Source organism: Pinus tabuliformis, chromosome 6 (genome assembly GCF_031772625.1).
Source record: "Pinus tabuliformis cultivar Carrire ecotype Pingquan chromosome 6, CPIR1, whole genome shotgun sequence".
Lineage (NCBI taxonomy): Eukaryota > Viridiplantae > Streptophyta > Pinopsida > Pinales > Pinaceae > Pinus > Pinus tabuliformis.
The window spans coordinates 447,613,175-447,638,840 of NC_142292.1; the positions used below are offsets into that span (position 1 = coordinate 447,613,175).

Here is a 25,666-nt window from a genome sequence, read left to right on the forward strand (position 1 = left end):
AATTGGTTCCACCCACTCTATCTATAGCCACTTTTCACTTTGATTTCTGCAACACTGGATTTCATCATCAACTAGTGATCCCACTGTGAAAATCTTGTTTGCATGGTTTGAATCCTTAATTCTTTTAGTGTGTGTTAATTGTTTGTTTTTAATTTATAGAGACCCTAGGATTGGATTGTGAATATTGTTTGATTTTGTGATAAATTTTCATCCTGGCTAAATCACCAAGGCAGTCACATAGAATGCAAGGTAAACCTCCTGAATACACACCTAATCAATTGGGAAATATAAAAACAGAAAGGTCAAAGTCGACAGGATCTAAAGCCTCAAAAGAACCTGAAACATCAACAGTTTTAAAATCTGAGATAGTAGAAACCGAAGTGAATCCAATGCAAAAAGTAGAATTAGGCTTAATTCATTTTGTCCCTGAGATTACCAAAGTAGTTCAAACTGAATCTAGTACTGGTGAAGTTTCAGATACTGAATTAACTGAACCAGAGGTAGAAGAACCCAAGTCTGAACTTTCTCAACCTAAATCACCTTCGGATGTTATAGCTCCTACTCCTGAGCCACCTTCACCTCGAAGGAAGTTAATAATTACAATTGGATTACCTCCTGGATTAATTAGCATTAAAGATATTACCAGAAATGAAGAGGCAGAAACGTCTCATTCTCCATTTACTGGTATTGAATCTTTTGACCCAAGAGTTCGTTTCTCTCCTTTTCGACCTGAATCTTGGTATTATACCACTTTAACCTTCCTAGGTCATAATTTGTCATCGTCATGCATTCCTTTCTATTCACTAGAAAGAACTATGTCAGAAATTCCTATTGGGAGCCAACCCATTAATTCATCCATTTTACCAACTCCTCAAAATCACTATTGTATGGTGGTCCATTAGTTCCTTCTGGATACCAATCACTTACTAGGACTCTTTTAGGAGTTGCTTCTTCTCCTCAACCTTCTATTTGGTCATCCAGTTTATCTTGATCTACTGTTCAGAGCATGAAATCCATGCCTGAAGCACCTACGTCATCAGACCAACCAATTCACATGGTATCTGGTAACTCAAGTAACCCTCAAGTAACTCTCAAGTAACCCCAATTGGTGCTTATTACCCACCTTGGGGTAACCACCTTATCCTCCACCTGGAGGACAACCTGTTTTCAAATCTTATCCTACAATTGGGGGTCAACCTTTTACCAGAACTTATGGTCATATACCTCAGCTTGATCTAGTTCTACCTCTTGTAACTCAACTTTTTCTTGGTACTCCTTACCCAGGGATGAACACTCTTTGGAATCATACTTTTACTCAACAGTTTGGTCCAGTTGCTCCACAAGTGCCACTTTATCAACTTGTTTAGCCTATTAGACAACCTATTCCTCAAATACCTATTCCAAGTATTTTCATACCTATCCAGTAGCCTGTTCATAGGATTCTGCAAATAGTTGGCCAACAATCTATCCAAGGAATTCCTCAAACACTTGTTCAACAACTGATTCAATGACATGTTAGAGTTCACCATGGGCACCTGTTTCGCAGGCTGTTCCAAGTTCTCCTCAGACACCTATCCTAGGAGTATCACAAACAACCATTCCAATTACCCCTCAAATATTTGTTCCTCAAACTACTCAGGAAATCCCTCAAGTTTCTTCTTATCAAATTGTTCCTACGATCCAGTCTATACCACAGATTCCTATCAGGCAACCCATTATAGGAACAGTGCAAACACCTTTTCAAGTTCAATCTAATTAGGTTCGACCTTTTCAAGGAAAACTTTTTCAAAGTCCACCTTTCCAAGGTCAAACTTTCGAAAACCCACCTTTTCAAGTTCAATTTATTCAAATTCAACTTGTTCAAAGTCAAAATTTTCAAGTTCAACCTTTTCGGCAATGAGATTAATCACGCAGCTTACACTATATAAGATACCTAAGCTGGAGCTTGAAACTAAACCAGAAAGCGGGAAGATGAGCTAGCTATGATCAGTTATCGGCTATGACTAGTGTTTTTTATGGGCGGCTATGTAGAAACTGGCAACACACCTTTGCATACTCCACCATGACCACCACCTCTGTGGAGTGATCCTACAGCAACCTGTATAGGGGCAATATTACTTAGGTCAAATGGTTCAAGCTCAACCTTTCCAGAGTCAACCATACCCTAGTCATACTTATCAAGTCCCTATTCAACCTCAACCTGGTATGGTTCACCCTGGTTACCCTGGTGGAATTCCAATTCCAACTGCACAGGCTATTCTAGGATATCCTGGGTATCCTCCTCTAGGGGTTGGTCTTAACTCGTAAGGTTATCAAACTTTACCACAAGACCCTAACCGATAGTTACCATTTATTGCAACTCTAGATTTCCCTAATTTATCCTGGTTAGCAAACGATCCCATTTATTATTATCCTTATTGGTCAGTGATTCCTACCAAGTTACCAAGTGATATACCCAAATTTGAGGGCAAATCAGGAGAATAACCATTTAATCATGTGATGACATATCATCTTTGGTGTGCAACAAATTCTGTAATCAATGATTCCATCCATATTCACCTTTTCCAACGAACTTTAACTGGTTCGGCAGCCAAATGGTACATTGAGCTACCTTGTGCCTCTTTCCATAACTTTAACTCTCTAGCAACAACGTTTTTAACCCATTTCTAGCTACTAATTTGATATGATACTAGTACTGAACTATTGACTTCTTTAATATAATGAAAATCGACTCATATTTCCAATCATATACATGAATGGAGACATAGACATCGGTTAGTCAAAGTTTTTATTCCAGATCAGATTTTAGCTGAATGGTTTACAAAGTCACTTCTTCCTGTTATTACCGAGGATGTTGCTAAGGGAGGTGTCATCATGGAAGAGAAAGTAATTTCTCATGCCCAGTATTTAGACTTAGTCTGCACCCAATTTGGCACCTCGTACAAGAAAATATTGAATTTATGTGCCCTACAAGTGATCCAATAGTTACTTATCCTACAAGATCTAATTCCGCTAATGGTATAATAGGTTATGTTAGCTAATAGTCTAAGGGGAGAAAGAAAAATTCTAAAAGTACTCAAACTTTTTCCATACAAGATTCACTATCTGAAAACTTTTCTTCGAAAGTTATTTCTGAGATTAATACCGTGGAATCATCTACTAGCAAGAGTCATCCAATCATAGGTAAAAAGAAGGGGAAAGGTAAATCAAAACAAAGTACTTCTTCGAAAGAGAAACCCCCTAAAACTGAACCTACTGACAGGAAACGAAAACCTCATTATCCTTGCCTTTTTTGCAATGAGTATCATTGTACAAAGGAATTCCCACATAGGGTGGAGGTTTAAAAATTCATTAAAGGTTATCCAACTCCTATTGTCCTAAAGCATCCATTTCCTTCTCAAGATAGCAAAATGGTTTCTCATAGCACATCTTCCTCTTCCAAGTCTCAATATATCATGATGATGTCTTTGCATCAAGTTATGGTAGCTAGGAGATCAAAAGAGTATGGGTCTAAGGGTCTTGTTGACAATGGAAATGAGTTTATTTCATTTAGTCAACCTTCCAATTCAATTCCTCCTCCTCCTTTTGAACCATTACAGATCGAAAAACCGAATCTTGACATGATGATTCAACTACCTCCCAAAGGTGTGGTTCGGAAATAAGATTTCACCCCGCATGCTAGAGTTGCACAAAATTACAACATTGTTGAAGACTTGACTAAATCTCGTTTTGCAATTTCAACTCTAGATGTGTTGCAAACATGCCCAGCATAACGAAATATTTTATTGTCAACTATAGGAGCTATTGATCTGCAGGATTCTAACCTGATTATATTTGATCTTGAGATTCATATCCTAAGACTCCCTCATCAACTAGCATTCCAGATTACAGTTTTTGTTAAAACCATATGAGCATTTCACATAGTTGTTGATGAAAGAGCTTCTACATGTATTATTTTGATTGCTTGTTGGAAAGCTTTAGGTTCTTCAACCATCAATCAATCACCTACCACTTTGAAAGCCTTTGATGGAAGAGGTTTTCGTCCTTATGGAATCCTGAAAAATCTACCCATAGAGCTAGAGGGTAAAATGGTCACAATCGAATTTGAATTTATCGATGGTCGGCTCGATTACAACCTTTTTCTTGGTCGAAATTGGACCTGCAATATGTCAGTAGTGGTCTCATCGCTTTTTTGAAGGATACAATTTCCTCACAAAGGGAAAATTTTCAAAGTAGACCAGTTGTCTTACTATACTTCAAAGCCCAAATCTACTGGTAGTATACCTATTGTCCAAAAAATGAATACTTTTATGAGGATATTTGTGTTGGTATACTCAAAGACTCATCATTGATGGGAACCTTTGTGCTCCCTCCACTGAATTTTCCTTCTAATCTTGTTGAGGTTAACATGATTACATCAAGCACTATGGAATATTTTGATCTGTTGATAGTGCCTTTAGAGTATGAATTAGCCTCCTATGGAAATGAGATTCCTTTGATCCCATTTCAATTGGCTTATCAGGTAGTTCAATCATTTTATGACCCTTCATCTTATAATATTGATCGAATGAATGTGATCAATGATGATTATTCTCCTTTACCTTAGTTAGAACCACTTTCACTTCCTGATCCTTTTAAATATACATTTCCAACTAACGAAAGTATTATGGACATCATGAAATCAGATGAAATTCCATGGAACGATAACTATCATCGTTCATCTTTTCTACCTAACCCTGACAAAATCGAGAATGATTTTTCAACTATATTTTTGCCTGAGATAGTTAGTCTAGAAACGCCCATTTTAGTTTTTTTAAGTTGAATTCGAAAGAAATTTAGGAAAAATATCTACGACAATTACCATTGACATCTCAGTTAAAATTGGAATTATTGAAAATATTCACATAGGCTCCTCATGCTCATTCGAAGAAATTCGGACATATAAGGCCCTATTTCAAGAATTTCATGACATTTTTACCTGGTCTTATGAGGAAATGCCAAGAATTGACCCAAGCATTGTTGTACATGACATTAATACTTACCCATATGAAAAACCTATCATACAATGATTATGTCTGGTGCATCCGCGAAAAGCTACTGCAATTAAAGCTAAGGTCGAGAAACTGCTCAAAGCAAGTTTCATCTATTCAGTTCCCTTGACTGATTGGGTGTCCAATATCATACCTATTAACAAGAAACATGGAACCATTAGAGTATGGGTCGATTATAGGGATATCAATAATGCTTTTCTGAAGGAAAACTATCCTACTCCCTATATTGATCAAACCACTGACGAATGTGTCAGAAATGAAATGTTTTCATTTATGGACGATTTTTCTGGCTACAATCAAATCAACATACTCCTAGCTTATCAACACAAAACTGCATTCATCTTCCCATGGGGGACTTTTGCCTATCGAAAACTCCCATTCGGTTTGAAAAAAAATTGGTGCAATTTTCCAATGGGCTATGTCTTATGCATTTCATGGCATCAAGCATACTGTGCAACCTTATTTGGATGACTTTCCAGCTCATTCACTGAGACGGGAAGACCATCCAATGAATTTGAGAGAAATCTTTATCAGATGTCGTCATTACAATATTTGCTTGAATCCACACAAGTGTGTTTTTTGTGTGCAATCCAGTTGATTGCTAGGATTTGTCATTTCAAAGGAAGGCATTTGTGTCGATCCATTGAAGGTTGAGGCTATTCTGAATTTGTATCCTTCCAATCTCTGCCAACTCCAAAGTTTGCAAGGGAAAGAAAAATTTCTACGTTGATTCATCTAGAACTACGTCGAGTTGACTAAAGGTTTTACTCGACTATTGAAAAAGGGCATCTCATTCATTTGGGATGAAGTGGCTCAAAAGGCCTTTGATGCACTTAAACATGCATTGACCCATACATCATTGTTTCATCCTCCTGATTATCATCAAGGATACTTTTTATACTTAACTGCATCTGATGTCACAATTGGCATGGTTTTAGTTCAGGAAGACAAATCAAATAAAGAGCATGTGATATATTAATTAAGTAGAAATTTGACCAAAACTAAAGCAAAATATGCACATGTGGATAAATTGGTCTTAGCATCCATTCAAGTTGTCCAACATTTTTGTCACTATATTCTATTGTGCAAAACTACTATGATTTACGATTGTAACCCCATGGTTTACATTATTACCAGACAGTTACTAGGGGGAAAGTATTCCAAATGGATAGTCATCCTATAGGAATTCGATTTGGAATTCATTAAATCCAAATCCAATAAATTGCTAGTATTTGTTGAATTATTATGTGATTTTCCCCTTGCTAAGACACAAAATGTGGTAGAGGATTCCCTTCTAGATGAATCTCTCTTTTTGATCAGTAGTTTAGATCCCTAGTATGGAGATATCATCATTTATCTTCAGACCCAGACATTTCAGCTAGAATTGTGTCAAACTTATCACCGTCGTATCTAGTATCAATCCCAGCAATACAATATTGTTGGCGATATACTTTATCTTCGTTGTGTCGAATCTATCTTTAGACAATGTTTAAATCACGAGGAAGCCGAAAAGGAATTAAATGACTGCCATTCTAGAGCTTGTGGCAGTCATATGTCAAGGTTTTCCACTGCTCAAACGATCCTGTGCGCAAGGCATTTCTGGCCTTCTATGTCCAAATATTGTATAACTACAGTCTGAAAATGCCATAATTTTCAAATCTATGATCAAAAAATTCCTTCACATCCAGCTCCTCTTCACCCAATCATTTCTATTGGTCCTTTCACTAAATGGGGCATTGATTTCCTTACTTGTAACCCTCACTCGGTTGGGGGGCATCAATACATTATCCTAGTGGTAGATTGTTTTACAAAATGGGCCAAGGTGATTCCTACATACAAGGATGATGATGAAATAACATCCATTTTCATGTTCAATCATGTGATTTCTTAGTTTGGAGTTCCACAAGCCATCATCACAAACCATGGTAGCCATTTTCGAAACTTTATGATGACCGATCTTACCATGAAGCTAGGCATGTGTCATGACAGTTCTACTCCATATTACCCGCACGCAAATGACCAAGTAGAAGTTGTTAAAAATGTTTTAATCACCATGATTAAACAGATTATTAGGACTCATAAATGAGATTTGCATCTAATGTTTTATCCGGCCTTGTGGGCATACCATACCACAACAAAAATCTCGACTAGTTTTACTACTTTCCAGCTTGTCTAAGGCATGGAAGAAGTTCTACTGATTGAATGTGAAATAATGTCTTTGAAACTGGAAATTGAATTATTACCATCCACTTCTACATAGGAAGAACATTTCCTATACTTAGCACGTCTTGATGAGACTCGTCATGATGTTACATTAGCTAGCAGGGCCCAAAAGAAACGAGTCAAAGAATAATATGATCAAAATGTCAAACCTCGTTCATATGCATAAGGTGATTTAGTCTTGGTCTATTATCAAGAGCACAATAAGTTAGGAGTTGGTAAATTTGAGCCCATGTGGCATGGCCCTTATGTTGTAAAATGTGCACTGGAAAAAGGCACCTATGAGCTAGTTGATTATTGCGAAATTCCTTTAGGAAAGCCTAGAAATAATATTTACCCAAAGAGATGTTATGCTTAGATTGTTCGGTGAAAATTTTATATATTTTTGTACTATAATTTACGTGTGGAAATTTTTAGCAGTTTTTTATGATTTTCCACTACTTCTCCTACTTATCTTGTGTTACACTTGATTTGCATATATTGAAGCTCCCTCAATCTTACATTGGCTTCGTTGATGGCACTAGTCATAGTACTCAGAATTTATCCTCTGTAGCCTAGGTTATTTATTCGTACACAGATGAGTTAGTTTCTATTAATGGGATATGCCTTGGTCGAACAACGAATAATATTGTAGAATATAGTGCAATGATTGAGCTATTATCTAATGCCTTTTAATTAGCATTCGTCTATTGATCATTAGGTTAGATTTGCAACTCGTAGTATTACATTTGAATGGTGTTTATTCAGTTAGAAGTGCTTCCATGTAAGGATGTTTTTGCGAGTTCATTCCTTGGAAAGAGAATTTGATTATATTGAGCATCAACATATTACGAGAAATTTAAACACATTAACTGATGCATTGGCTAATTATGTGTTAAATTGGAACTTGTAAAACATTTGTAAAGAAATCAAAGCAATATTCATCCATATATTTTACAATATAGACTGAAATAGAAGTAGTATCATTCATTAGATAAGTATTTGTAAAAAGTGTGACTTTTGCAAAAATGCCATCCAAAGACATGAGGCCTCATGGCCTTTATTTTCCAAACATGCTAGTACATTATCAAAAATAAACATTTGGCCCTCAGAAATAAAACTTTGTCCCTCAGACTAGTGACTACGCATGGTGATGATCATGGTATCATACAATGGCACATGCTACTCATCGTAGCAAATAGCTAATAGGACCGGTAACCCCCACAATGTGCCTCTAATAGCAGAGAGGCAAGTCATCTATCACAACATCTGGGTTGCCCAAGGTCAACCTCTCAAGATTGTGCTCTATCTCTGTCAATGCCTCCGTCGCATCTGGATTCCGCTCTATGGGAGCTACTGCCTACTCGACACGTCTATCATATCTGCACAATATAGTTGGTCTCACTAGGGCCACATCTGCATGATCATTTTGGACAATTAGTTTTGGATGACAAAAAATAACAAAAAATTGAAAATTTTCAAAAAGCAACCAAAGTCTAAAGTTTTACCTATATTACCCCCACTACATCCGATGTGGCAGTGGCATGTCCCGATCGCCTATGTAATCCAACCCTACATATGGAAAATATTCAATCATAATGATTTAGTTTTCCAACAAATCAAAGACATTAGGAGTATATCTAATCGTTTGTCCTTGGCAACCTTCATGGTGTGCCATAAGTGTGACCCATTTCATCATGTGGGGGTCTCTAGGTCCTCCTCTCTCTATAGCTACCTGTGGAGAAAGAAGAGGGATTATCTCTAGAGAGAATTATATAACAACCACTAGTAGAAAATGGTGAAATTAGTGACTAGGTGACTAAAAAATTCAGACACGACAACTTTTCCAAGTGAAATACTACCAAAAATTAGAAATATTAAGAGACCCAACCAAAACCGGCTAACATAAGTGACTAATTTAGTCTAGGGATAAAATATATGACTAGATACTAAGTGACCCAACTAATAAGTGACTAGATAATTGTGGGCAATCCCAGTCCCATGAACCTTGCCAATTGCCAATAAAAGCGTTATACCTATTGTTAGGGTCCTATAATTTTTATAGGATTTCTTGATTATAGCTAATGATTATTATATTTTGGATATTGTAAATAATATTCCATATTGTAAATTATTTCCAAAAAAGGTCAAAACCTTAATAAAAATAAAAAAATATGCTTGCAAGACGAAATGAAGCATTAAAGGATAATTAAGTATGTTTAGATTAAATTAATCACATCATTTAAATGTGATTAAATAAAACTGTAATAAAGGCCTTGGTACTATAGTTTGATTTTATTATAAGGTTGAAAACAACAAAAAGGGATTTTTTCACATGGGTTAAACAGTTGTAGCTTTCTCACATCCACGTCATTCATCTGTCTCATGATCAGTTGAAACTGTGCTTTTTCCTATACGCCACATCGACTTCAAACATTGTTTCCAAGCCAATGAGGACAAATTTTTAGAAACTGAAAGAGGTTTTTTCTGCTAACATCCTCATGTACAAAAATTTATCTTAGCTTTCTAATAGCTATTATGGTTTGGGATATACAGATGAATCTTTGCAGACATATTTTCACAAATTTTCCTGTTTAGTCATACTTTTGCAGAACATATTGTGGCAAATAAAAGATGACTCGTGAGAAAATGGAGGAGGTTTGTGTTCCTAAGATGCCAAAGTACAATAACCTACTTCATATTTTACACAGATATTACATAATGAGAGATACATTTACATCTTTACAGCCTATTTTTCAGACTGTGTAAAGTCTTGTTTCAGTCACCTTTTTTCCGAGAATATTGGGATCCGCTGGAGCTGTATTTTGGGAAATTGAGAGAGTTTTATCTCTAAAACATATTTATCTGCAATAACCTCTCTCACTTTTTATAGATATATCTTGGATTGAGATATACAAATGGATTACTGGACCCTATTTTGCAGGATTTCGGGAGGAAAATGTTCAAAGACAGTTAGCCACCTCATCAACTAAGAGTTGCAATCAAATTCAAATTTCTCTTCTTTGTCAACAGAAATCCATAATGATAGTGCCAAGTAGATACATTAGTTTTGAATTTCCTACATTTCATTTCTATTTGTGTAAAACAGTTTAGGATATTTGTAAAAAGATCTTGAGATTTTTATCAAGATATTTTAGTTTAGAATTTGTATAAATACTTCATCATTTGAAGTAAGAAAGGGTTGGGATTTGTAATGAGAAAGACTACCATTCATTGTAAAGTTGTTCACTAAGTTCAAGTGACCTTTTGCAGTAATACAAGACAAGTTGTTTCAGGATTCATGTGTCATATCTATTGGTGAAGTGCATCTACTGTTCTTTGTTTATTTTCTCTATCTATCATGCTTATGTATTCTCTATTCTGAATTAATCAACAAAAGTTGTGATAAATAGGATTCGTTACCTAGAGCACCCTATTTTGGTTGTTGTTAATTCTACATGTTTTCCTTTGATATCAAGTTAAATAATTCTTAATTTCTCTTTAGCTTCAATTGAATCTATTTCCCTTCTTCTACTTCATTTCATTTAAATCTAAAAGATCCAATAGTATGCCTAGCTTGCCCTATTTCACTTAAGCTTGATACTTCTGCAAATTGATCACCCCAATCTCTTCTGACTCCATTTCCCAATGGCCTTCCCTTTTTGTTCCAACCAAACCAATTCAAAAACCAAACTCTGAGCCCAATAACTAGCCTGAAATTCCCAGTAAACAAAGCTAAATCTCACAGAGAGATCCCTCTCTGAGTTTAGGAGGGCTAGATCCTAAACTTGAAAGCGGTTTTGATGTTGCCTCCATGGTTTTTTCTTCAGCCTTGAAATTACGAAACGCTAACATAGTGGTGACCATACTAGGGGATGACATTTTATCTTCCTCGGAAAAGTGTGTCATGTTCCAGATTTTATTGTTGATGGTGAACAATGATCAGGCACAAGAAGGCTAAATTATTCACCTGGCGACTCCATGTTTCAAGAATCCAGAGCTCAAAGTTTGCATGGCGACTCCCTTATCAAAGAATCTAGAATTGTAAAGAACTTATGGTGACTCCATTTCATTGTTGATTGTTTTAAAAATGAGTTCAAGAATACAACGCAGGTATGCTCCTATGGACAAATCAAGAATTCTAGGTTTTCCAAATCCCATGCCCAATAGTGATTGGTTAACATATCTTCCATTGTTTAAAGATAAAAAAGGAGATGATGTTGTTGTACATTTATTGAGGTTTCATATGCACATCCATAAGCTTAAAATCAAATTTCATGAAGATTGTCTTATGAAAAAATTTATGGCAACTTTGGAGGAAAAGGCTAGATCTTGGTATGAAAATCTGCCTGCTGCTAGTATATGTTCATTAAAGCATTTTCATACTGTTTTTTGTGAGAAATATAGAGGGGATTATCCATCTTTGTTTCTGATTCAAAACTGTTGTGATCATTTTGAAAGTTTTATTCAATATCTAGAAGATTACTATGATGATGATCAGTTCACAAATGATGAAATACTAGAGGCTTTAGATGGAAATCCTTTTCAATATTATGAACAAAAAGTAGAAGTCTTGCTTGAATTTTCTTCCCCTCAAGAAGAAACCAAGGATGTATGTTGTCTATATGTTCATGAAGATTCCCCACAGGAAATAATTCTTGCAGCACCATGACAAACTGATCAGCCAGAGGTAAAGGAAGAAATTTAGTAGCCTGAACTTGATCAAGAAGAGGACAACAATGAAAATCAGCAGGATATTTCAGATACCATGGATGAACACATTAACATTGTGGTTGTCTCAAGCGCAAAAGATCAAATTAAAGAACAAATTCCTTGTACTATTTAGCAATTAAAGGTAATTGAGGATATTGTTGAACATTCATTTGTTGATTTACAATAGTCTTGTGATCCGAAAGAAGAACCAGCAGAGCTTAATCCTCTTGATCCACAAGAACATTTTCAACAAGTAGTGTTTTCTTCAGTGATTAAAGACAAATCAGATTTACATGATGAAGATCTTATGTTGCATGTTTTCCATGATCCTTTGGTCAGTTTATTGCATTCATTGGTGAAGGGAGAATTTTCCAGATTCATTAATGCAGCTATTGAATCCAGTGGAAAAGTTGAGTCATCATTTTCTGAATTTATTTTTCCACCAAAAGAAGTAGAATGAAAACTTCAGTTAAGTATCCATTTACTTGAATGGTTGCACTAGATGTTTGTTATCAGTTGATATGGCAGTCATTTTATCAGATTAAAGTAGGCAGCAGAGTGAAAATAAGCTCAATACCTTGAGCATTTGTGTTTTTAAAAGCATTCTTTCGAATTTCAGTTTCAGATTGTAGTATGACTTTCAGTTCAATGTATATTTCAAATTTCAGTATGAAGAATGGTTTTGATTTCAGTTTTAGATTTTTTCAGTAGTAGATATTTTATGGCAGAACAGGTTATAGGTTTCAGGATCATCCCAATGGATCAAGCTACTAGTCTACGGTGTTCTTGACACTTCAATAGGAAGTGCCATCCCTAGCTGGAGCCACTATTGGGGTCCTATAAATTTTATAGGATTGCTTGATTATAGCTGATGATTATTATATTTTGGATCTTGTAAATAATATTCCATATTGTAAATTATTTCAAAAAATGTCAAAACTTTAAGAAAAATAAAAAAATATGCTTGCAAGATGAAATGCAGCATTAGAGGATAATTAATTATGTTTAGATTAAATTAATCACATCATTTAAATGTGATTAAATAAAACTGTAATAAAGGCCTTGGTAATATAGTTTAATTTTATTATAAGTTTGAAAATGAAAAGAAGGGATTTTGTCACATGGGTTAAACAGTTTTAGCTTTCCCACATCCACGTCATTCATATGTCGCATGATCAGTTAAAACTATGTTTTTCTATACACCACATTGACTTCAAACATTGTTTCCAAACCAATGAGGATGAATTTTCAGAAACTGAAAGAGGTTTTTCTTCCAACATCCTCATGTACAAAAACCTCTCTCAGATTTCTAACATCTATTATGGTTTGGGATATACAAATGAAGCTTTGCAGACATATTTTCCCACATTTTCCTATTTAGCCATACTTTTACAAAACATATTGTGGCCAATAAGAGATGACTCATGAGAACATGGAGGAGTTTTGTGTTCCTAATATGCCAAAGTATAATAACCTACTTCATATTTTACACATCTATTACAGAATGAGAGATACATTTACATCTTTACAGCCTATTTTTCAGACTGTGCAAAGTCCTGTTTCAGTCACCTTTTTGCATAGAATATTGGGAACAACTAGAGCTAAATTTTGAGAAATTGAGAGAGGTTTAGCTCAATAAAATATTTATATACAATAACCTCTCTCACTGTTCACAAAGATATCTCGGATTGAGATATACAAAGGGATGATTGGACCCTATTTTGCATGATTTCGAGAAGAAAATGTTCAAATACAGTTAGCCACCTCATCAACTTGTTGAAGCCCCGAAAATCGGGTCGACAACAAGGGTGATACCCACCCGGTCTGGACCTTGGTTGGCAGCTCCTTATCCGTTTGGTATAGCGGGTCCGATTGGGGATAATGGGACTAGTTTCCCAATCTAAGGGGGTGTGTGTGTGTGTAGAGTTGGATGATGCTGATCTAAGAGTACCTAAAGCTAATTTAATTCAAACTTCTAAACTAACTCTATGCTATTGTAATCTAATGAGGAACAACACATCTAATCTACGCTAACCCGGGATGCATTTCTTCTATTATGCGATCTAAAGAGATTTCAAACAATAACTGGTAATAAAGATCATTCAGCTATCATAAGAATAGAAATCAATTAAGATAAACTACCTTGCATAAAAAGTTAAGCAAAACAGTTGTGAACAGCATATCGCATAATAAGTTATTCATATATCAAACATAAATGAATGACTCCATCGTACAAAAGTGCCAAATGGTAACTCATATATTTATGCAGTAACATATAAACAACTGAAAACTGTATATCACTTTAAGAATATGAGCAGTAATGGTCAAGAGATAAAAGTACCAATTATGACTAATCCTACTCATAAGCTTCAAGCAAAAACGATTTATCTCTACTTGTTCTAACATCTACTAAGAGTACAAAAGTGCAACATCAGTAGCAGACATCAAATGCAAACATTAATAAATCTCGATCCATCCATTCATCAAAACCTCCTCTGAGGGTGCAGAAGTGCATGTTCCGAGGATAAGTTTTTGACAAATTTCTGGACCCTTCTCTAAATGCATGAGAAGGGTTAAAATACTACTTCCTAATTCTAATAATAGTGTTTTTACAAAATTTAGGATGCGGTTTTCAAATGACTGTCCTTTTTCTAATCTAATTTAAAAGAAAAAACAACATTCTAAAATAAGGCTACTTCTGAATTTGGTCTTTAAAGCTGCAAGTGTTCATCATGGGCTTGAGGAGAGTCGGCTGACTGACTTCTGCGCTGAGCTGGACTGCGAAAACAACATCTATGAGAGCTGGCACTACTTTTTCGGCCGCGTTTGTGATGCATTTCACAGTCATCCATTGACTATGTAGCTTGACCAAGTATGCCCAGTAACATTCCCAATTCAAACTGTTTAATTCTTGGATCGCTTTTCCCTTTGCCTACGCCTTCTGCTTCCATTCTTCTTCCAATTGTAGCTTATTTGGTAGGTACCCCGGGGTGGTCTCTGCGATTAAATTGGCCCTGTGTAAATTCTCATTTACACAGTCGATAAGAATGCTTGCTTGTGTGGCCGCTGTCTCTGCTGCTCGTTCCGCCTGCCTGATTTGATCGTCCCATTTATTAAAGAGCAATTCTTTATGATTCTCGTTTATTCTGGGTGCACCTGCTCTTTTCCCTTCATCTTCATCCTGCCAAGTTAGGTATTCCGTCACTCGTCTGTCACTCTGATCATAGTCACTCCGCAAGTCTACCACTTGATTGGTGATTTTATCGCTCAGCTCGCAATAGTGACTCCACTGTGATATTTTACGTCCCAACTCTTCCTGTTGCTGCAGTAGTTGCTCATTTAAGCCAATAGATTCGGAAATAAATTCCGCCAGCTTAGGCTCATCTTTATGCATTTCCTGTAAAGTTTGCAATTGTTTTCCTTTCTCGTCTAGACTTCTTTGATAGCCTATCTGCATCTGCTGAAAGTCTTCCTGCAGCTTCTCGAGCTGTTTGGAAGCTTCAATATTAGCATTGGCTTGTTGCAACTATCGTTGTAGTAGCTGTATTTGATCTTCTTGTTCTTTCAACAGTTGTTGAACTTCCGATGCCTTGTCAATAGTTGTAGAAGCATATGCTCCTACGATCTGAGACAACTTAGTGAGATTTTCAGTCGGGTTATTGTTGGGGTCTTTCCATAAGACGTCCAAATGTTCAGCATCTTGTGACAGTTTATTTTCTAGTTTTCTTTTCTTCCTCTGTCTCCTTACAATTGCTTTATGTTGGGGACTATAGAATACATCCAGTGGGGGAATTTCTTCTACATTAAGTAGAAGCTCAGAAGGTGGAGCGATAGGAATGTGCTCCGTTTCTGTGACACTGCTGACTATGGTCGAAACCACTTCTTGTGCTACCTGTGTATTGTTCACAGGTGTTCTTGGGGCTTGCCCTTCAAGATTGATTAGCTCATTGAAGGTTTCCCATTCTTTTTCCAGTTCTGTTGTGACGAGTGGTGCTTCGATGACAGGAGGGGGGACATCTCTTGGCGGGGAGGTGATAACTTGTTGTTGCGACATTGCACTTGACTGAGCTGTATCTTTAGCTGTTTCTTCATTTTTTCCTTGGTCGCTTCCAGACCCTTTAGAATGTTCAGGTACTCCTTGCACAGTGTTGGATTTAGATCTGGAAGTGCTAGAGTTTCCACTGAGGCTAACGCTTGGAGTTGGTTCTCTGGCAAGCAGTCGCAGCTTCTCTAGAGGAACACTGGCCAGCCTTCTTTCCCTGTATAACATGAATCTTTGGAGGTCATCTGGAGACAACCTCGACCGAGCTTCCCACAAAATTTCTTCGAGTGAGCTTCTACTCTGAAACAAATCATCAAACAAATCTTTCTTTCCAAAGAATACTTTTATTTTGACGTTTGTTGTGAAATCTTAGGCAACATCATTTGGGTCAAATGGCCTTGCTGGGAATTTAAATAATTGTAGACACGTCACATTCTCCACTTCGGTGAAAGCATGTCCTACATCAAACAATGAGAAGGCCCCACAAGCTACAGGAAATTGAGGCCATATGGCCTTCTTTTTGTCGTTTAGGTCTTTGATCAGGCCGACTTCTGAAAAGGTTTGATAAGCAATTTCCCGAGCCAAAAGTTTATCGGGGATATATGGAGGTAGGACATGTGGAGGTACAGTGCTTCCAAACACTCTAATATAGGTAAACCATTCTTCCCCGAACCATCTTGCGATGGGGATGATATCTATTTGTGCCTCGGGTGAGCACCTCGGGGGGTCTTCATCATACATTATTCTATACAAGGGCAAGATAAGCCCGTGGCAAATCTAGTAGAAGTGTGGGACGAACTGAGAATCCCATAACACCTTATAATAAACATGGATAGGTAATGGGTCCTGGGTAGTCCATTTCCAACCCATAGTGGGAAATTTAGACACATAACAAATAGAATACATAACATATGCAGACAGATAAAAAGGAGGATAGATCCTTTGAGACAAGGATCTTTTAGACCGGTAATTGATAACAGCCGTGTATAGATTATCAGAAAAGATCTTGGCCCAATCCATAATATCGGCATTTGTGGCAGCATCTATTAATGGTAGCCATTCAGACGAAAACTTATTGATATCCGGCATACCAAACAATCTACAAAGCATGGCCGCAGCAAAACAATACGGAGAGGTGAGGGAACCAGTGTTGTACATACCGTTTTTGTCCTTTTTGAGCAGCTCCTCTTTTCTGGACCAATCTTTGGTGGTCTCTGCTAGGTTTGGGTTCTCTGCCACAAATTTCTTAATGAATTGTGCATTGTAAGTCGCCTGCGGTTCAGGAAGATGATACATAAGCTTTAAATCTTGCGCAACGAATGATCCGATGAGCCCGTGTCCTTGAACCTTGAATTGTCTGTTGTTCATCTCTGCATTGTCAAGTATCCACTTGATCATATCCGTATATGGTAGAATTTTGGGCCTTGCTGCTATCCGGTGAAGAAATGAACATGCTAGCTCCTCTAAAGACGCCTCGGAAGAGCGTTGTGAGCCCGCGACAGCAGCAACCTTCATTATTCTAGGATTTTCCTCTTCAAGCAGCCTGTACATGCTTTCTCATGTCGATATTCCTGCGTCTCTGTTACAGGCTGTGTCTGTATACAAAGGCACCATCTCCTTCGTCTTTTCCTTCGCCTCAGAGCCTTGAGCTTTATTTTTCTTTCCCATTTCTTCTTGCGTTTGGCTTTGAATCATCTTAGCTCTTCGTTCCTGCAGATTACGAGTGAAATGGAAATGACTGATCCAGAAAGGTGATGGGAGAGTTTTAAATGCAACAGATGTATCAAATATGCCACCTTACGTGAAGTAATTCTTTACAAATCCACGTGTATTTACTTCATTTAATAACTGACAACTAATTCATTTACTATCATTAAAAGTGCATGATTTCGAGTCAGATTATGGTAAGTGGCTTTTCTTTGAATGGTGTGCCCGAAGGATTCGTGATGAAGTGATTTATGATTTGCTTACGTAACCTCGCATATCGCGCCATCGCAAATTGCACCATCGCAGATCGCGAGAACGTAATATCGCAGCGATCGCAACATCGCAGGTCGCAGAAGTTTGATGTTTGCCAAATCTTGCCAGCTCATTTCTGCGATATGCGATCTTGCGATTGGTGTTATCGCAGATCGGTAAATCTTTAAGTTTTTTCCTTATGAGTATTACTTTATTTCGATGCGATGTTATGCTTAACACGAGGTTCTTGTGCATACTGATATTATAGAGAAATGGAGGCATTTCCTATCTTTTTTGCAACACGGTTTTCAAGATATTTCCCTTATCGTAGCCTTAGGTTAACAATATTCAAAAGACTTTTCTAAGCTTACGATGGTAACCTTATTTTGAAGAAAGGAAACTCTTGCTTTTTTTCTTTAAAATTTAACTAAGGGTCCCCATTCATTTAGTATTTTGGACAACACTTAAATGAACAAGGGGGGTTGTTGCTGGCCACAACAATTGGCGATTCACTTGGGAGAGCCAGTTATCTCTGATCTTCTATTGACGTTTTTCAAACTTCCGAAACAAAAAAAATTTCTCAGAAAACTTAAACTTTATTATAAAAAGATAAAGCATATTATACTTCAAACTGTCAATGATATTTTGTTTCAACCTCTTTCTATTTTAATTACTTGTATCCTCAGCTTGTCCTTGTATTTACATCAGCCATTACTTGGTCTTGTAAAAATCAAAATAAAGTCTTCCCTGTGTAGCAGCCTTTTAAATATGCTCCTTTGTCGCAGGTAGAGCCTCTGCTGCTAGCAGGCGTCCATAGCCTTGACAGGGTTACCTATTATCCAGTAATGATCCTTTATCCTGCTTAAGGCTATTTACAACTTTTCAGAGAAAAACCCATTTTGACACTTTTTTTTTTTTTTTTTTTATTCTCTAAAGAACAATGTCTTGGTTTGGTGGCCAAATTATGACACAGTCATTCACTTGATTTACACTTTTGCTGAACAAGCTGGCTCGTGATGAGACCCCTTGTCTTTTGATTGCAACAATCTTGAGTCGTTGCCCTGTTTTGGTGGACAGTATTGGCAAAGTCAGCAAGTTATAATACCTGTGATCATGATAAGCCGGCTCGTGATGAGACCTCTTATTCTTTGAGATATAGTGTTTTCTCGGATTGTTCCTCTGAATGCTGCGATTTCCTTTAGCAGGGAGGAAGTCAATTTTTCCTTAAGAAAGTTCTGGACGACAATAATAGAGTTTTTTGGAAATGGCTGTTTCTACAGGGAATCCTTATTTTGTTATTGATGCCTTTCATTGTACTGACATAAAACAATTTCTTCACTAAGATTACTTTTCTCAAATTTCTTGGAGTTGAAACTAGTATCATATCTGAGTTAAAGTTCTATTGATAATAAAGATCAAATTTCCAAAAGATTTGCTATTTATAGAAGCAGAAGTTCAAAATCTTGATAGAGAAAAGGTGTCTTTAGTAAATGTCAAATGCTGTTAACCATAGCAAATTTTATTATGGGGAAAAATATTTAACAAAATGAGAGGTAGACATTCCCTAGGATTATGTACAGAATAGGGATAATCTCTTCTCTTATTTTACCTACCAACTATTTAAAAGTAAACATAAAACCTAATAACCTAGCTAAGTTACTCCTACTCCTATTCTAACTATATACAGAAAATTAACTAGGTGAAATGATATTTCGAGCGAAACCATCTTTTCATTTTTATTCCTACCCATATGTAACTTTCAAACATTAGCGTTAAGAACAAAACTTTTCCTAGACTGTTAATGTTGGACGTGGAATAAGAATGTGTAACTTCAGTTGGAATTCTGTCTGATATTTCTTTCTCATGAAAACTTCTTTCCAACTGGATACCTATTGGATCATAAAAATTAGGATGGATTTCTGTTATGGATTGATGATCTCGTAATAGGAAAGATGACAAGCCAGGTTGTGAATATGATTTTTCAGTTTCAATGGCTTGTAACCTACTGTGCGTTAAAGTCGAACTTTTAGCGATTTCTTGTAAAAGGAAAGTTTCCATATATAAATCACTAAATGAATCAATCCATAATAGATGGAAATTTCTGGAAAGATATTTATCAATTGGCACGAATTGCCGACAAGTTTCGAAAGGTACTTTCCTTCGTTGATGATGTTTTGGATGCCAAATAAGTTTTCTAAGGAAGTCTGATATTGATTGATCTTGGAATTGAAAAAGTTCTATACTTCCTTGACACAGTTTAGCTTTCCAGAATGGTAGCACATCTTTCGAATGCTCTTTGATGAGATGCTCAACATACCACAGTAATCTATCAAGAGTCTGAAAATTTAAAACACAATCCGATTTTGTACAAAATGAGTGCAAGTGAGAAAGAAAGAAATGATTATCTGTACAAATAATGTTACAGCACAACTGGGATTGACTTGGAATATCTTTCTTTTCACAAGAACTGGGCAGAATTATGGGATCCGAGCAATTTCGAATTCCGTCTTGTGAATCAGAAGACAAGTTATGATTGTGAACAGGGATGGGGGTTTCCTCATGATATGAATCATAGATCGGGGTATTGTCTTGGATAGTAAAATCATGCAAATGATCTTTTACTTTGAAATGAGGATTGACTGATATGATTCCTGAATTAGAATATCTCTCATTATCTGAGCTTTGTTGAGTTACTTGGGATAAATCAACAACATCGTTGTCAAAGTAACTATCATAAATGATTTTACAGGTTTCCCTAGATTTCTCTTTTTCGTCATATATTTTCAGACAAGAAAGGTCAAGTGGTTCTTGTTCGAAAATGGTCAAAGGATGTTCTATAGCTGTCTTTGTATCTTGAAAACCTAATGATGACTCATTTGAATAATCCTCTATGCTTTTTGAGATATCTTTAATATGGAGAGGGGAAAAATTATCATCACTAAAAACATCAGGATAAAGAGAAAAATGTGATTCTGGAACAATGCATTTGAAAGTATCATCATGGAAAAATCTTTGTTCATCAGATTCATCATAGACATCGGGCTTTAGATAATACCTTTGTGTACTGATACTTTTTGAAAGAGAAATAGTTTGCTGTTCTAACCTTGGCATCTGCATTTGTTGATTTGCAATGATATTATCTGACCTTGTATCAAAGTCATCTCCTGGTTCCAAGGTAGGCTTTCCTCCAGCATTCTTGCTTTTGTCTTCTTGCATTAGAGCATGCATGTCTCCTAGGCTTTGGGGACTTTCTTCATCATGGCTGATTTGTATATTCAAATTGGAATTCTCATTCACATTAGAAGAAAATGAGACAAAGCTTGAACTAATTTCTGCTTGATCAGACATAGGAGGCAGGGAATACTCAGCATAATCTGAAGATTCTTCATCCATGAGTTCACTTTCAAGATCATACTTTAGACAATTAAGATGAAATCGCATATTAAAATCCCTAACAGACTCATCTTGTTTCCGTAGATAATCAATTTCATCATATACCTGGTCATAGTCATAACAATCAAATTCAAAAATGAAAGTCTTGACGAATTGGTCCCAGCTGTGAATTGATGCAACTGGGAGGGTTCTGCACCATTTTCTAGCTTCCGCCGTGAATGTAAGAGTAAAAATTCTGCATAAAACGCCTTCATCAATTCTTTGAATATCAGAACTTGAAACTCTTTGAATAAATTGAAGAGCATGATTAAAAGCAGAAGAATTATTCTTACCATTGAATTTTACCTGAGACAAGAGTCTTACCACTTCAGGTGGAGTGTTGGAAGAGGTAGGAACATGGATGCAACTCCAAATGGGAAGTTTGCGAGCAGCCATCCTGATTCAAATGTTACAATTGAAAATCATTCCAACAGACACTATGTTCAGGCCCTCCTTCTAGCGCCAAATATGTTGAAGCCCCGAAAATCGGGTCGACAATAAGGGGAATACCCACCCAGTCCAGACCTTGGTTGGCAGCTCCTTATCCAATTGGTATAGCGGGTCCGACTGGGGATAATGGGACCAATTTCCCAATCTAAGGGTGTGTGTGTGTGTGTAGAGTTGGATGATGCTGATCTAAGAGTACCTAAAGCTAATTTAATTCAAACTTCTAAACTAACTCTATGCTATTGTAATATAATGAGGAACAACACATCTAATCTACGCTAACCCGGGATGCATTTCTTCTATTATGCGATCTAAAGAGATTTCAAACAATAACTGGTAATAAAGATCATTCAGCTATCATAAGAATAGAAATCAATTAAGATAAACTACTTTGCATAAAAAGTTAAGCAAAACAGTTGTGAACAGCATATCGCATAATAACTTATTCATATATCAAACATAAATGAATGACTCCACCGTACAAAAGTGCCAAATGGTAACTCATACATTTATGCAGTAACATATAAACAACTGAAAACTGTATATCACTTTAAGAATATGAGCAGTAATGGTCAAGAGATAAAAGTACCATTTATGACTAATCCTACTCATAAGCTTCAAGCAAAAATGATTTATCTCTACTTGTTCTAACATCTACTAAGAGTACAAAAGTGCAACATCAGTAGCAGACATCAAATGCAAACATTAATAAATCTCGATCCATCCATTCATCAAAACCTCCTCTGAGGGTGCAGAAGTGCATGTTCCGAGGACAAGTTTTTGACAAATTTCTGGACCCTTCTCTAAATGCATGAGAAGGGTTAAAATACTACTTCCTAATTCTAATAATAGTGTTTTTACAAAATTTAGGATGCGGTTTTCAAATGACCGTCCTTTTTCTAATCTAATTTAAAAGAAAAAACAACATTCTAAAATAAGGCTACTTCTGAATTTGGTCTTTAAAGCTGCAAGTGTTCATCATGGGCTTGAGGAGAGTCGGCTGACTGACTTCTGCGCTGAGCTGGGCTGCGAAAACAGCATCTATGAGAGCTGGCACTACTTTTTCGGCTGTGTTTGTGATGCATTTCACAGTCATCCATTGACTATGCAGCTTGACCAAGTATGCCCAGTAACATTCCCAATTCAAACTGTTTAATGCTTGGATTGCTTTTCCCTTTGCCTGCGCCTTCTGCTTCCATTCTGCTTCCAGTTGTAGCTTATTTGGTAGGTACCCCGGGGTGGTCTCTGCGATTAAATTGGCCCTGTGTAAATTCTCATTTACACAGTCGATAAGAATGCTTGCTTGTGTGGCCGCTGTCTTTGCTACTCGTTCCGCCTGCCTGATTTGATCGTCCCATTTATTAAAGAGCAATTCCTTATGATTCTCGTTTATTATGGGTGCACCTGCTCTTTTCCCTTCATCTTCATCCTGCCAAGTTAGGTATTCCGTCACTCGTCTGTCACTCTGATCAGAGTCACTCTGCAAGTCTACCACTTGGTTGGTGATTTTATCGCTCAGCTCGCAATAGTGACTCCACTATGATATTTTACATCCCAACTCTTCCTGTTGCTGCAGTAGTTGCTCATTTAAGCCAATAGATTTGGAAATAAATTCCGCCAGCTTAGGCTCATCTTTATGCATTTCCTGTAAAGTTTGCAATTGTTTTCCTTTCTCGTCTAGACTTCTTTGATAGCCTATCTGCATCTGCTGAAAGTCTTCCTACAGCTTCTCGAGCTGTTTGGAAGCTTCAATATTAGCATTGGCTTGTTGCAACTGTCATTGTAGTAGCTGTATTTGATGTTCTTGTTCTTTCAATAGTTGTTGAACTTCCAATGCCTTGTCAATAGTTGCAGAAGCATATGCTCCTGCGATCTGAGACAACTTAGTGAGATTTTCAGTCGGGTTATTGTTGGGGTCTTTCCATAAGACGTCCAAATGTTCAGCATCCTGTGACTGTGTATTTTCTAGTTTTCTTTTCTTCCTCTGTCTCCTTACAACTGCTTTATGTTGGGGACTATAGAATACATCCAGTGGGGGAATTTATTCTACATTAAGTAGAAGCTCAGAAGGTGGAGCAATAGGAATGTGCTCCGTTTCTGTGACACTGTTGACTATGGTCGAAACCACTTCTTGTGCTACCTGTGTATTGTTCACAGGTGTTCTTGGGGCTTGCCCTTCAAGATTGATTAGCTCATTGAAGGTTTCCCATTCTTTGTCCAGTTCTATTGTGACGAGTGGTGCTTCGATGACAGGAGGGGGGACATCTCTTGGCGGGGAGGCGATAACTTGCTGTTGCGACATTGCACTTGACAGAGCTGTATCTTTAGTTGTTTCTTCGTTTTTTCCTTGGTCGCTTCCAGACCCTTTAGAATGTTCAGGTACTCCTTGCGCAATGTTGGATTTATATCTGGAAGTGCTAGAGTTTCCACTGAGGCTAACGCTTGGAGTTGGTTCTTTGGCAGGCAGTCGCAGCTTCTCTAGAGGAACACTGGCCAGCCTTCTTTCCCTGTATAACATGAATCTTTGGAGGTCATCTAGAGACAACCTCGACCGAGCTTCCCGCAAAATTTCTTGGAGTGAGCTTCTACTCTGAAACAAATCATCAAACAAATCTTTCTTTCCAACGAATACTTTCATTTTGACGTTCGTTGTGAAATCTTGGGCAACATCATTTGGGTCAAATGGCCTTGCTGGGAATTTAAATAATTGTAGACACGTCACATTCTCCACTTCGGTGAAAGCGTGTCCTACATCAAACAATGAGAAGGCCGCACAAGCTATAGGAAATTGAGGCCATATGGCCTTCTTTTTTTCCTTTAGGTCTTTGGTCAGGCCGCCTTCTGAACAGGTTTGATAAGCAATTTCCCGAGCCAAAAGTTTATCGGGGATATATAGAGGTAGGACATGTGGAGGTACAGTGCTTCCAAACACTCTAATATAGGTAAACCATTCTTCCCCGAACCATCTTGCGATGGGGATGATGTCTATTTGTGCCTCGGGTGAGCACCTCGGGGGGTCTTCATCATACATTATTCTATACAAGGGCAAGATAAGCCCGTGGCAAATCTGGTAGAAGTGTGGGACGAACTGAGAATCCCATAACACCTAATGATAAACATGGATAGGTAATGGGTCCTGGGTAGTCCATTTCCAACCCATAGTGGGAAATTTAGACACATAACAAATAGAATCCATAACATATGCAGACAGATAAAAAGGAGGATAGATCCTTTGAGACAAGGATCTTTTAGACCGGTAATTGATAACAGTCGTGTATAGATTATCATAAAAGATCTTGGCCCAATCCATAATATCGGAATTTGTGGCAGCATCTATTAATGGTAGCCATTCAGACGAAAACTTATTGATATCCGGCATCCCAAACAATCTACAAAGCATGGCCGCAGCAAAACAATACGGAGAGGTGAGGGAACTAGTGCTGTACATACCGTTTTTGTCCTTTTTTAGCGGCTCCTCTTTTCTGGACCAATCTTTGGTGGTCTCTGCTAGGTTTGGGTTCTCTGCCACAAATTTCTTAACGAATTGTGCATTGTAAGTCGCCTGCGGTTCAGGAAGATGATACATAAGCTTTAAATCTTGCGCAGCGAATGATCCGATGAGCCCGTGTCCTTGAACCTTGAATTGTCTGTTGTTCATCTCTGCATTGTCAAGTATCCACTTGATCATATCTGTATATGGTAGAATTTTGGGCCTTGCTGCTATCCGGTGAAGAAATGAACATGCTAGCTCCTCTAAAGACGCCTCGGAAGAGCGTTGTGAGCCCGCGACAGCAGCAACCTTCATTATTCTAGGATTTTCCTC

General features: G+C 37.2%; 1 pseudogene; it reads left to right on the plus strand.

Annotated features, from left to right (window-relative positions):
* Positions 1-242: 242 nt before the first annotated feature.
* The window catches only part of LOC149259232 (DNA replication licensing factor MCM4-like), a 102,582-nt pseudogene continuing 77,158 nt past the window's right edge, over positions 243-25,666 (plus strand).